The following is a 15,561-nucleotide window of genomic DNA, read 5'->3' on the forward strand; positions in this document are numbered from 1 at the left end:
TAAAAAGGGCAGAAAGATCCCAAATCAATAACCAAACCATCCACCTAAAGGCACTGGAAAAACAAGAAAAATCCAACCCAAAGAACTCCAGAAGGAAAGAAATAATTAAAATCAGACAGAAATTAATGAATTGGAAACCAAGGAAACAATTAAGACAATTGACAAAACAAAGAGCTGGTTCTTTGAAAAAATAAACAAGATTGACAATCCCCTGGCCAATTTGATCAAGCAAAAAAAAGGAAAAGCATCAAATTAACAAAATTAAAAATGAAAAAGGAGAGATCAAAACATACATAAGTGAAATTGGGAGAATCATCAGGACTTATTTGATAAACCTCTACTCCACAGAACTGGATAATGAGATGGAGATGGATAAATTCCTGGATGCATACCATCTATCAAAGCTAAACTCAAAGCAGATTAATCACCTCAGTGAACCTATCACACTCATGGAGATTGACAAAGTAATAAAATCCACCCCATAAAGAAGAGTCCAGGACCAGATGGCTTCTCAGCTGAATTCTATCAAACCTTCATGGAAGAACTCAAACCAATCTTCCTCAAAATGTGCCACACAATTGGAGAACAGGGAAACTTACCCAATTCTTTTCATAAAGCAAGAATCAGCCTAATTCCAAAACGAGGCAGAGATGCCACAAGAAAAGAAAACAACCGGCCTATTTCCTTGATGAACTTAGATGCAAAGATTCTGAACAAAAACCTCACAAACTGAATCCAACAACACATCAAAAGCATTATTCACCCGGGCGTGGTGGTGCACGCCTTTAATCCCAGCACTCGGGAGGCAGAGGTAGGAGGATCACCGTGAGTTCAAGGCCACCCTGAGACTACAGAGTTAATTCCAGGTCAGCCTGGGCCAAAGTGAGACCCTACCTCAAAAAATCAAAAAAAAAAAAAAAAAAGCATTATTCACCTTGACCAAGTGGGATTCATCCCAGGAACACAGAAGTGGTTCAACATACAGAAATCTGTCAATGTAATACACCACATAAAGAAGGTTAAACATAAAAACCACATGATCATTCCGATAGATGGAGAGAAGGCCTTTGACAAGATATATCACTTCATGATGAAAACACTGGAGAGACTTGGCATAGTTGGTGCATATCTTAACATAATAAAGACAATATACAAAGCTCTGAATGCCCAAATAATACTTAATGGAGAGAGACTGGAGGAATTCCCATTAAGATCAGGAACAAGACAGGATTGTCCACTCTCACCTTTGCTTTTCAATAGAGTACTGGAAGTCCTAGCTCAAGCAATAAGACAGGAGAATGAAATAAAAGGGATACAATTTGGTAAGAAAGAAGTTAAGTTAGCTCTATTGGCTGATGACATGATTGTATATGTAAGAGACTCCATCCCAAAACTCCTGAAGGTGATTAACTCCTATAGCAAAGTAGCAGGATACAAAATCAATGCACAAAAATCAGTACCCTTTCTATATGCAAATGACAGATACAGAGAAGGAAATAATGGACATAGTCCCATTTTCATTAGCAACAACAACAACAACAAAAAGAAAAATACCTTGGAATAACGTTAACCAAGGAAGTGAAAGATCTATACAATGAAAACATAAAAATACTCAAAAAAGAAATTGAGGAGAACTTGAGAAAATGGAAAGACCTCCCATGCTCCTGGATAGGTAGAATTAACATTGTGAAGATGACAATCCTACCAAAGGCAATATACAGATTTAATGCAATTCCAATTAAAATCCCTACAGCATTCTTCACAGAGACAGAAAAATTATCTCAAATTTCATATGGTAAGGCAGAAGGCCTCGCATATCAAAATGTATGCTCAGCAAAAGAAATACCTCTGGAGGCATCACCATACCTTATTTAAAGCTATATTACAAAGCCATAGTAATAAAAACAGCATGGTACTTGCATAAAAACAGGAGTATAGACCAATGGAATAGACTTGAGCACCTAGACTTTGGGCCAAGCAACTACAGCTACTTGATATTCGACAAAGGCCCGGACAATATATGCTGGGAAAAAGACAGCATCTTCAACAAATAGTGCTGTACAAACTAGATAACCATATGCAGGAAACTGAAACTTGATCCACACATTTCCCCATGTACTACACTCACATCCAAATGGATCAAAGACCTCAACGTAAGACCAGAAACTCTGGTAGAAAATTTAGGAAGTACTTTCCATGATATAGGAATGGAGAAAGACTTCTTGAAAAAAACCCCAATAGCTCACGATCTTAAACCGTCACTCAACCAATGGGATCACATGAAGCTGAAGAGTTTCTTTACAGACAAGCATACAATAAGCAAAGCCAATAGATTACCCACAGAATGGGAAAAAAATATTTGTGTGTTATCCAACTGATAGAGGCCTAAACTGTAGAATCTACAAAGAACTCAAAAATCTAAAGAGTAAGAAGTCAAATACCCTAATCACAAAATGGGGCAAAGAGCTGAACAGGCACTTCACAGAGGAAGAGGTACAAATGGCAAACACACACCTAAAAAAATGTTCATCATCCCTAATCATCAAGAAATGCAAATTAAAACAACTATGAAATTCCACCTTACCACAATAAGGATAGCAAACATCAAAAAATCAAATGAAAATAAATGCTGGCAAGGATGTGGAGTAATAGGAACACTCATCCCCTGTTGGTAGGAATGTAGGTTTGTAAAACCACTTTGGAAAGCAATATGGGAACTCCTGAAAAAGCTGACTACAGAGATACCAACAGACCCAGTTATTCCCTTATTGGGAATCTACCCTAAAACCTTCAAATCACAGGCCAGAGATATTTGCTCAACCATGTTTGTAGCAGCTCAATTCGTAATAGCTAAGAGCTGGAATCAACCCAGATGTCCATCACTGGAAGAATGGATAACTAAGATGTGGTATATCTACACAATGGAATTCTATACAGCATTAAGAGAAAACAACACAATGAAATTTGCGGAAAAATGTTTGTACCTGGAACAGATCATTTTCAGTGAATTTACCCAATCACAGGAAAAAAAAAAATTGCCACATAGTCTCACTCATATAGAGCAACTAACCTGATTCTACCCAAGATACCTTACATATCCAGCAAGCATATTGTGGACTAGACACTAGGATTGATGGGGAGGGAGGGGAGGGCATCAAATGGGTGGGAAACACAAATCTAGACCCAAATGGCAATGGTACCATAAAATTCTACTTCCTAAAAGACAGACCAAATGGCTGAACCTTCACCAGGCCCTTATAAGGAACTCCTGAACCACAAGACACTGGAGAGGTAGGATCAAGGCTAATCTTAATCTTCTACATCTTCCCTCCCTCCCTTTCCCTCTCCCTTTCTCTCTCTCTCCTCTCTCTCTCTCTTGTATATTAGTTATCTTTTTCATCATTTTCTTAGTGGGCACTGACCTGTAACTCCCAGTACCAGCATGGGGCTATCATCCACAATGAGCTTTTGATCAGAAAGACCTACAAGGTTTCCTAAAAGTAAAACAGATTTCTGTCAGAATACTTGATGACACACCAAAGTTAGTGGTAAGACCCTACTGCTGAATACACCATATGCAGTTGAGACATAAAATGGAATGGCATGGCTGGAAGCTGGAAGAGAGTCAGTCCCCAGATAGTCAGCAGCATGTCTAGTGCCAGAAGGTGCTACATGGGTTACTGGGGGAAAATGACCAATATCTGTCCAAGCAACTCATGGTCTATCCTACTTAGCAGCAAATAACCTGATGTGATGCCCATACAAGTGCAATAGTGGCACACAGCCATGGCAGGGAACCAACTGCTCTTGATTCTGCTAACCAATCCCCTCAGTGGTAAGGGAACCATAGCTGGAGCTAGAAAACAAGTCAGAACCATATCAAACATTAGCCCACTCTACAATATCAAGCTACTATCAATCATGGCCTACAAGAGGGCCTGCCCCTATTAAATTATCTATTAAAATAGTAAGGGTTATCTCATTTGTCCTGGTGCTAACTTACTCTCCATTGGAGAATCTGCTTCGCTTTTTCAGATAGATGTAGATCCTAAGGAGAGAGCCACCCCATCATACCTCAAAAGGGCCCTGGCTGAAACTAAGAAAAATTGGTGAAACAAGCAAGGGTGCTATTTTCCTGATGAATGGGATACCAGCACAGGGGGGAAGGAAACCATCACAGAGAAAAATCAACTCCTACCAAATCTGATATCCAGCGACCCACAGGCCCCAAACACCTCATCACTGAAGTAGACCAAAAATGAACCCAACATGGCTCAGGGAAATTTTGCGGAAGTGGGGGTGGAAAGAATGTCAGAGCCACATGTTGGGTCATGATATGCATTGACATTTGTCTTACCCATAACTGTGGGCTAACTCCACAATGCACAACCCATATTCCTCAACAAGGAGGGGCCAATGGGGAGGGGGTAGGTCATGGATGAGCCTAATAATGGTACCAAACTGACTGTATTTGCTGAATACAAAACTAATTAATAATAAAAAAATTTAAATAAAATATAAAGTGCCCAGAAAATAAAAAAAGAAAACAAATAAGATTGATATACCCTTAGCTAAGGCAATAAGAAGGGACAAAACCCAAAAATAACAAAAATAGAGACAAAAGGGGGTTGTTAGGGCAGACCCCAATTCAAAAAGCCCATTAGTGAAAATTTTGAAAATTTATATTACTAAATTTGGAAAATATAGAAGAAATAGACAAATTTCCTAGCACATGTGACCTCCTAAAACTCAAAGTGGATGACATCAATGATTTAAACTCTTTGCAATAATGAGATTGACGCTGCAATTAAAAAAGCTCCCCACAAACAAAAGCCCAGAACCAGATGGATTCTTAGTGAAATTCAAACAGATTTTAAAGGTGACCCAATACCAGTACTTCTCATGGTGTTCCACAATATAGAGAAGGAAGGAACACTTATAAATTCATTCATGATGCCAGCACTATTAATTCCCAAATGGGATAAAGCATTACTGAAAAAAAAAAAAACTATAGAACAACATTCCTGAAATAAAATTTGCAACAAGATTCTATTTATTATTCATTATTATTATTTTTTTAATTGATTTGAGAGCAACAGACAGAGAGAGTAAAGAGGCAGTTAGAGAGGGAGAATTGGTGTGTCAGGTCCTCCAGCCGCTGCAAATGAACCCCAGATGCATGCGCCCCCTTTTGCATCTGGTAACGTGGGTCCTGGGGAATTGAGCCTCGAACCGGGGTCCTTAGGCTTCACAGGCAAGTGCTTAACCGCTAAGCCATCTCTCCAGCCCATTATTCATTATTAACAACTTCCATACTTACAGAAAATAAACCATGATAATTCCCTCCTCTAATTACCTCCTCTCTCCCACTTTCCCTTTCACAAATCCACTGTCCACTATATCCCCTCCCTTTCTCCACTAGTCTCTCTTTTATTTTAATGTCCTCATCTTTTTCTGCTATTATGAGGGTCTTGTGAAGGTAGTGCTAGGAAATGCAAGGTTAAGGATATTGAAGCCAATTTCTGCCTGGATGATTGCATTGTAAGCAGTCCTATCCTTCCTTTTGCCCTTACATTCTTACTGCTACTTCTTCCACAATGGACCCTGAACCTTGGAATGTATGATAGACGTGTTTCAGTGAGGAACACTCCTCTGTCACTTCTTTCAGCAGTATGGTACATTTCATGTCATTCCAGTGGTCATCATCATCTGAAAAGAGAAGTTTCTCTAAACAAAAAGTAAGGGTGGCATTAATGTATGGGTATGAACATTAAGTAAAGTGCTTACAAGGCAGTTTGGTAAGCATAACATTAATTTCACAAGCCAAGAGCAAGTATTATGCTGCTAAGGTTCATAACCTCCCCCACCACAGGCTTTTGATTAGGTTTTCAGTACCAGGCATGTGTTCCCTACCATAGAGCGGGCCTCTAGTCTAATTAGAGAGTAGGTTTCCCCCATAACAGACATGCCACAATTGTACCTGTTCAGTCATTTGGCCTTGCTGGCCAATTTGGAGTTTGCAGTGCCCACTGTTTCAACTGTTGATGACTTCTGTCTCCCATCCATAAGGCTGCATGCTGTGGAGATTTTTCCAGCTTTCTGTCAGCTGGTCTCCAGGAAGGAGGTTTTCAGCTCAGTCCCAGCTTCATTTCTCAGTGACCTTGCAGCCCAGGCATGTGAAGTCTTCAGCAATAGGATCTTACCATATATTCCTGGTGGAAAATAAAGAGCCTTGGCAATAGCCTGTAATGTTTTGGAAGCATCAGAGACCTTCCTGGCCAACAACTCACTGGAAGTTATCTCATCCCTGACAGTAAAATGTTTCTAGTAACAATGATGGATTCTGGGTGTGACGTTATCCAAAATAGTAGGTTTTCATATGGGTTATTCACAATATCCTGAATTTTTATTAACCCTTCCTCCATCCTTCTTTATTCAATCTCTTCCCCTGACCTTGATTATGTCATTCCACCCACAGTAATCTTTTCATCTACTTACATATATACATAATACCATCCCCTTAAATCTTCCAATCTCCTCTCTCCCTTATAGCCACTTTCTAGCTTACTAGACTCTACTCCTGATTTTTTACTGCAACTCATCTAGGATCCACATATGATAGAGAACATGCAATGTTTGGTTTTCTGGGCCTGTGCTACATCACTTAGCATGATCCTTACCAGAGCCATCGATTTCCTTGAAAATTTCATTTCATATTTCTTTACTGCTGAATAGGACTCCATTATATAAATGTACCACATCTTCATTATCCATTCATCAGTTGAGGTGCATTTAGGCTGCTTCCATTCCCTAGCTATCATGAATAGAGTGGTAATAAGCATGATTGTGCAATTATCTCTAAGGTAGTGAGAAGAGTCCTTAGGATATATGCCCAGGAGTGATATAGCTGGCTTATGTGGTAAATCTATTTTTAGCTGTGTCAGGAATCTCCACACTGATTTCCACAATGGTTGTACTATATTACATTCCCACCAACAGTGTAGAAAGGTTCTTCTTTTTCCACATCTTTACCAAAATTTATTGTCATTTGTTTTCTTGATGATAGCCAGTCTGTCAGTAGTGAAATGGAATCTCAAAGCAGTTTTAATTCGCACTTACCTGATGGGTAAGGAAGGATGTAGAACATGTTTCTAGATGTTTTTATGCCATCTTCAATGAGATTCTTGCAAATAGAATCCAAAGAACATATTAAGATTATCCATCATGAGCAAGTGGGTTTCATACCAGAGATGCAAGGTTAGTTGAATATATGCAAATCAATAAATGTCATACAGCAAATAAATAAACTTAATGATATAAATCACACGATCAGCTCAATTAATGTATAAAATGCATTTTATAAAGCCCAACCTCAACTTCATAATGAAAGTCCTGCAGACATTTGGAATAGATAAAACATACATCAAAATATTAAATACCACATATGACAAACCCACAGCCAACATTATATGAAACCATTATAATATATGACACCATTATATGAGACCATTTCCTCTAAAGACTGGAATGAGATAAAGATGCCCACTCTTACCACTTCTCTTCAATATTATGCTCAATGTCGTAGATAAAAGGAGATGTAAAAGGAATATAATAAGAGAGGAAGGAGTCAAACTATCCCTGTTTGCAGATGATATGATTCTATAACTGCTAGAGTTAATAAATACTTTCAGTAAAGTTGCAGGATACAAGATCAGTACACAAAAATTAGTAGCTTTCCTATATACCAATAAAGAACTCATGGAGAAAGAAATTAAGAAAAATATCCTATTCCCATAGGTACCAAAAAATTAATACTAGTGAATAAGCCTAACTAAAATGTGAAAGATTTCAATAATGAAAATTACAAGACACTAAAAATGAAGTCAAAGAAGACACCATACTACACTATGAGAAGACCTCCCATGCTCCTGGATTGGCAACATTAACCTTGTATAAACGGCTGTTGTACTAAAAGTATTTTACAATGTTAATGTATTTCCCATGAAAATATCCCAGGACATTTCTCATTGAGCTATAGAAAAATCCAGGAATAACCATAAAATACTATGAATATCCAAAGCAATATTAATGATAAGGAACACACTAAGAGGTATCACAATACCTTATCTCAAACTATACTATAGGACAATATTCTTAAAGACAAAATGGCATGAGCACCAAATCAGACATGTAGACACAATAGAGGACCCAGAAATTAATCCACAGTGCTTTGGATTCCTAATCTTTGGCAAATAGGCAAAACATGTTCAGTGGTAAAAATACAGTTTATTCAACAAATTGTTCTGGCAAAACTAGATATCTTTCTGTAAAAATTAGATTCATACCTCTCTTTCTCACTCTCTTTCTCTCTCTGTACCAATATCAAGTCAAAACGTAACAAAGACCTCACTCTAAAATGAAACACAGAAAGCACTAGAGGAAAAAAATAGAAAACATTCTGGAGGATATAGGCATTAGCAAGAACTTTCTAAACAGGACTTCAGTAACACACAGAACAACCCCAAGAATGAACAAATAGGACAACAGGAAATTAAAGTTTTTGCAAAGAAAAATAAACCATTGACCAAGCCAACAGAAATACTGATTGGGAGAAAATATTTGTCACCTATACTTCAAACAGGGGCTAATAATCAGAGTTTATAAAGAACTACAAAAATTAAATACTAATGCAAGCATGGCAGCATACACCTTTGATCTCAGCACTTAGAAGGCAGAAGTAGGAGGAGCATTTTGAGTTTGAGACCAGCATAGGACTACAGAGTATGTTCCAGATCAGCCTGGACTACAATAGGCACTACCTCAAAAAAAAAAGAAAAAAGAAAAAAAATACCAAAACATTAATTTTCAAATCACCAATTGGGCTAATGAAATGAAAATAAAGTTCACAAAAGAAGAAGCACAAATGGCCAGCAATTGTGTAAGAGATTTCTCGACCTCCGTAGATCCCAGGGAAATGCAAATCAAAGCAATTTGAGATACCATTTTACCTGTCAGAAGGGCTGCCATCAAGAAATTCTGGGGAGATTGTGAGGAAAGAGTAACCCTCATTCACTGTGTGTAGGAGTGCAAACTAGTAAATCCATTATGGAAATCAGTATTAGGTTCTTCAAAAAATTAGAAATAAACCTTTCATATGACCAGCTATACCACTCCTGGACATGCAGCCTAAGGACTTCACACTCTGCTACAGAGACACTTATACATCCATGTCTTATTTACAATAGTTAAGAACTGGATATGTCCTAAATGCCTAGTTTCATATGAATGGGTAATGAAAATGAGGTGCATATGATCAATAGAATTTATTGGCAATGTGGAACAATGAAATTTTTCAGGAAAATGAAGAGATCTGGAAAGAATCATATTAACTGAAGTGACTCAAGCTCAGAAAGGCCAAAGCACATGTTCTATCTGCTATGCAGGTCTTAGCTTGCAATATCTGTAAATGCGCACATATAAGGAGCAAATGGGGATAAAAGCTATAAAAATAGAAACATAAACAAAAGTGATTATAAAGAAATGAGCTGCAGTGGAGGAAAGGCAGGAAAAAGAATATATGACATTTAAACAGAGGAGGGAAAGTATAGGGAGAGGGTAATAAGGGAAAGTGATATGGGGAAAGAAATCAACAAAACAAATTGTATTTAAAACATAAAAATAAAAAAAATAAACTTTTTTACATGCATAAAAATCAGTAACCATTACATGTGTGATCTTTTAAGTATTATTTCAACCTCTTGAAGGTATACCCCATGGTTTCTACTTGCTGGATGACCTCACAGAAAAATCTGAGCTAGAAATTTCTTTTAGAAGCTCTTCTGCAATAATGATATTACAAGAAGCTTTCCTGGTGCCTTAGGGATGAAATATCTTCAGTTCACCCATCCTGCATTGATGAGTAGAGTGGATTTGAAACTCATACATATTTATATCAAGTAGCATATTAAAGCAAATGTCACATCGTTTCCCCCCTCTACCTTCCTACTTAATGTAACATCTAGAGAAGTAAATGGCCCATAAAGAAAAAGAATTTTTTTTTTTTTTACCATAAAAGCTTTTAAATTTGTGAACATTTTGATACCCAATAGAGCAGCTCACAAGGTGAGCTTGGTGCATTGTCCTGATGGAGATATTACAAGGGTTTTAAAGTTTTGTTTGTCCTTTGCTTCTGGCTATGCCTTAATGCTAGACCAAGAAGGATTTTTGGAGGAAGGGTTTTGGCTTATGGTTTGAGATGACACAGTACATCATGGTGGGGAAGGCAGGAGCAGTTCACAACTGGGATGGTAGGAGCTTGCTACTATTTGTACCTGTCAGGAAGCAGAGATGAGACAGGGTGTGAGGCCAGTCTATAAGCCCCATAGTCCACCTCCCAGGGACACACTTCCTTTTGTTGAGCCTACTTTCCAAAATTCCACAACCTTCTAAAACAGTACCACCAGCTTAGGGGTAAGTATTTAAACACATGAACCTATGAAGGACATTTTATTTATTATTTTTAGAAGTCATTATGAATTTATTATTTACACAATTGTTAAAGTACACAAATACAGTAGTAGTACAAACGCGCAGCTCAGAGACTGGTCACCAAGACACAGGTTGATACACACATTCTATCTATGCATCCTGCAAGTGATGATGGGATTAAATATTGGGCAAGAACCGTCACAGCCACACCCTCCAGGACTTGAGATGGGTCCACTCGGTACAACCCAGCAGAACAGGGCCAGGCTACACCCTGCCATCCTGCTGATACCACAGCTATCTACAACAAGCACACCAGGCAGGGCTGCTGCCACCAGTAACAGTTCCTAGGAGGGGAGGCCCAACTCTGATAAAGGATTTGCAACATAAACGTCAAACTTGCCCTGATTCCCCCCCCACCATGGCCTCCCACTGTACTCCCAGACACACAAGCCCCAGGGAGTCAAGGGTCTGCTCACTAAAATGTGAAGTAACCAGCTCAGGATTCAGGAAGAAGCACACACAGGCTCAGGTGGCTGCCTGACAGTCACGCTGAGATGCTAATGTACACTAGAAGTGTGCCCAGGGGCCAGCTGTCAGTGCCAGGCAACTCCAGAAAGGAGGGAAAAGCCATGGTGGCATCTTCTGACACCACAGCTATGAAAAGCCCAGTTCCTTGCAAAACAGGCTGACAGAAGAAGTGGAAATGGACTCACAATGTATAGCACACCCCATTACCAGATGGGGGAGCTCAGGCTCTGCTGTCTCCGCGTCAGTGGCACATGGTAAGGAAGAGCATCTTGGCATCCTGACTACAGAGTAGTGACAGTGAAATCTAGCCTCCAGATGGCTGTGATGTGTGGCACCACACTTTTCTGGAGGGGAAGGTTCTAGATTCAGGTGGGCAGCCACCTGCTTCTTGGCACTTCAGGGTAGATTCCCTCCAGCCACTGGTCCCTCTGAACAATGATGCCGAGGACAGCCTGCTCCCTGGCTCTGAGTAGAGGCGGTAACGAACCAAAGTGGCATGGTAGTACTTAGTTTGTTCAGCAAATTCCCAATTCAAAGGCATATAGGCAACCACAAGCACCACCACCAAAATGACAAGATGCGGCGCCCAACACAACCCGCAGAGTTTCACAGTCCTCTCCCTAGAAACCAGAAATACATACTTAACTTTGAATCTTGGAACTTCCCAGCATCCTACTGGGCTCTCAAGGCCTCCGTGTGCAAGTTCTTCAGAGTTCTTGACTTTTCTGGGAAGAGCACAACGTGCTTTGCTGGGGTCACATCTGTTGCACCTTTGTTTCACAGCAGTCTGTTTTCTACCTGCTCTGACAATGGCAGGCATTTCAGCTCATAGTGGTAAGGGGAAGTGAGATGCCCAAACTGGGATGGCAGGGGCCCACAAGACACACACTCACACATTAACGTCTGATGAGGAATTCTCTCCAAAGTGAACAGCACAACACAAGAAAACAAAACGCACGTCCCTGACACTCTGAGTTGCCCCTCTCCTGTCTGCCTCCTTCTTAGAGATGCTCAAAAGCCAGCATGTCTTAGGACTCATTAAGGTCGTCATCTTTTTGAAGACCGCAAAAACAGACAAGAAAGAAACAATAAAAAGACAGATTTTCTTTACACAGATTTAAGCCAGTAATTTTTAGCAAAATGATACAAAACTGTCTTAACCAAGTAGAAGAGTGGTAGCTGCGGAGGGGTCATCAGGGAGTGCAGGTCGGCCACCGCTGGTGGGAGCTGAGAGGCTCTTCACAGGAGTCTCCCAGACTCCGTTCTTCCCAGCCCCGTGGTATCTGAGCTCATGTGGGGCCATGGTGGCAGCCCTGGTGATGGCAGCTCTTGGAGCCTGTCCGCTTAGTTTATTTTGATTCCCCATGAGCGTCGCTGGGTGAGTGGCCTGGCGAGCTCCCGAGCTCCCGGCGTTAACATTTTGGGTCTACACCGGGGGGCGTGTCGCTAGTAAAGCCATTGGTAACAGAATAGATCAGCCAGGCATTGTCTGCCCTTCACAGCAAAAAGGAGAGTTCTCATCGGTGCACGACAGACTGAAGACCACTGGAAGCCACCCGACCGGGAATCTGTGAGGTGGACATGAGAGGTATCTTGTCGGCCGTGAGGTCAGATGAAGCAGCGTTGACCGGGGCCCCACGGTGCAGCCGCCCGCCCACTTCTGCTCTGTGCCACGCCAGAGGCGGGCGAGGAGGCGCGGGCCGTGGGCGCGGTGGGGAGGCTGTGCAAGGCAGGCCTCAGGTGGCGGGATTCCGAGTGCTCAGCCGCTCCTCTCGGTCCGGCTTCCCGCTCAGCATCGTCTGCAGCCCGGCTGGCACCAATTTGAGCATGCTCCAGTCACACGTGGTCATAGGAGAAGCCCTGGCAATGGAACAGGTTTCTGAAGAGCTGTCTCAGGTACGGTAGTCAGGTTTATCATCAAAACGCAACGAACGGCAGAAATTTAGGTATGTGGCAAATTCACATGAATAGCTCTTGCACAGAACTTCAATGGGAGTGGACATCTTGTCACTTATCCTCTCATACTTCTGCCTCTTGGTGGCAGCCTTCAGCCCCTGCCAGGGGAGAAAGCCCAGGTTGAAGTACATTAGCACGGACCCAGAGACTCCAAGTCAAACCTTCCAGATTATTTGATGCCGAGGTGTGTGTTAATGGAGGTGTAGCACGCTGTCCCCATGAGATTCTTGTTCTCTCGGTAGGGGATATGCTGATGGGTACGGGCATCCCAGTACTTCTTGGCCAACCCAAAGTCAATGATGTACACCAGGTTGCCTTTCTTCCCCAGCCCTATAAGGAAGTTATCTGGCTTCACATCTCAGTGGATGAAATTCTTTGAGTGAATGTACTCAATATGACTAATCATCTGGTCTGCAAGCAACAGAACAGTTTTGAGACTAAACTTTCTTGAGCAGAAGTTGAAGAGGTCTTCCAGGCTTGGTCCCAGCAGCTCCAACACCATGACATTGTAGTCCCCTTCACCCCGCACCATCTGATGGTAGGGATACCCACTCCTCCTGGCATCATTTTGTAGATCTTGCTCTCAATGTGGAGCTGAGGATGTTTGGTTTTGACACATTCAAGTTTGATGGCAATTTCTTCTCCTGCAGCAATGTCCGTACCAAGATAGATGTCTCCGAAGGAGCTGCTGCCGATCTTGCAGCCCAGCGGGTCCCTGTTCCCGACCCTGAGCCCCATGGCAGCTGTGAGGCTTGCTCCTGCCCACCCGGCCGCTTCCTGGGTCTCTGAGGGACATTTCATATCCAAGTTATACTACCATCACCAGGAATGTTTGTTGTATTGGCATATGGAGTAAGTATTAATATATGGTCCACCAGAAATGATGCAAGATGCAGACATAGACACACTTAAATCCTGTATTTTAGCCACATGAGATCTCCCTGGCTATGGGGGTGGAGAATCGTACTGCACATAGGCAGGACCAAAGTTTCTTTTATTCTGTGGTTCTATTTGAAGTGTAGTTTGCTGTATGTTAGGTTTCCTGCTAGGTGATGGGGAGTGAAAATGGAGAAGATTATGTTTGAAGATTTTATGGGCTCAGTATGAAGGTAGCACTAGACAGAGACTAATGGAATGACATCTATAAGGGAACTAAACATGCACTGGGGCTGTGAACCCAGGAAACGAGAAATTGGGATATGATAGCCACATATTAGTGTACTCCAGTTTCTAACTCACATGTGGTCAGTCCCCCCTCATCTTGTGAATTGGTATTCCCAACATAGAATCACCATTCGTATATACATATTTTAAATTGAGACTAGGTGTTTTTATATAGCCCAAGCTTGCTTCAAACTAATGATCCTCCTGCCTCACCTTCCTGAGTGCCACTATACCCAGTCCTCACTTTTACCTTTAAAAGCTGTCAACATATATGTCAATCTTGAAAACTAGGCTTTGATAAGTTTTTGTTTAATTAATAAATTTTCCATGCCTGTGTCATGAATATTAGCTGTTTTAAAAAGCAGGTTTTTTTTTTTTTCTAAAACAGTTTTTACTTCAATTCAGGAGACAATGCTTAATTCTGTTTTCGCCTCTGTTCAGAGGGAAAAACTTGGGAAGAAGGCCACATGTCCTGTGTCATTGGTGGGCTGTCTGTGTGAGACTCATTCTGTTGAAGCATGTAATTTAATTCAATGCTAATTGTTTGTAGAAAAGATTTTCCTAGAGTACTACTTGAGAACAAGCTCCTTTATCAAAGTCCTTGAGCCGTATAATTTGCATTCCAACTAAAATTACTTTTCTTCATAACACTTAGGCTTTTGCATGAGCTTGTTTGTTTGGGAAACAGCTGTTCATGGAGATGGATTCTTCCAGAAACTGCAATTTATTTCATGGGCAGTAATAGGTTGACTAGAGAAAAAATTTTCACACTTACACACACACACACACACACACACATACATATATATATTTATGCATACATATATATATATATGTATATATATACTTATGTAAGCACATAACCTACCTTTTCCTACAGATAGCATTCATAATGTTAACTTCCTCTTTCCCCCATTTTCTTCTTTTAATTCTTTAAGCATTACTTTTCTTTTTTTTCCCCTTTCTTCCCCTACTCCCCTTCCTTATTTGTTTCTTTTCAGATATTGGCCTAGGAATACTGAAGTTCAAGATCAATGATGAGTTTCATAATTAGGTTTTAATCAGTTAGGTCTCTTTTGATGAAGAGTCATAAAGCTAAATATATGACTTGCAAATTTCTCTTGAAGGTGGAATATGTTTCCTGACAAAGCTGAAAGGGTGTACCTTGACCTGAGGTGCAGGGGTAATTGGTGCAGTAGCTTTGCAGTTGATGCTTTCCATTTGTGTCTCGCCTGTGCATTGTTTTTGTCAAGTAGCCTCACACTGGGTCCTCCCTTATTAGGTGGTGTGGATAAATACTCAGTCTATCTCACTTTTGGTTGTATTTATTACTTTGTTTCAACATAGCTTCCATCAAATCATCTTAACCATGACCCTGATCACTTGGGTTCAGATTTTCAGCCCCACTTTCCAAGTGCATACATA

The 15,561-nt window shown here is 40.7% G+C and overlaps 1 pseudogene; it reads right to left on the reverse strand.

Moving 5' to 3' along the window:
- Positions 1-12,448: 12,448 nt before the first annotated feature.
- Positions 12,449-13,710, reverse strand: LOC101597838 (annotated as a pseudogene).
- Between the last annotated feature and the right edge of the window lie 1,851 nt (positions 13,711-15,561).

The sequence above is a fragment of the Jaculus jaculus genome, chromosome 13 (genome assembly GCF_020740685.1).
Source record: "Jaculus jaculus isolate mJacJac1 chromosome 13, mJacJac1.mat.Y.cur, whole genome shotgun sequence".
Lineage (NCBI taxonomy): Eukaryota > Metazoa > Chordata > Mammalia > Rodentia > Dipodidae > Jaculus > Jaculus jaculus.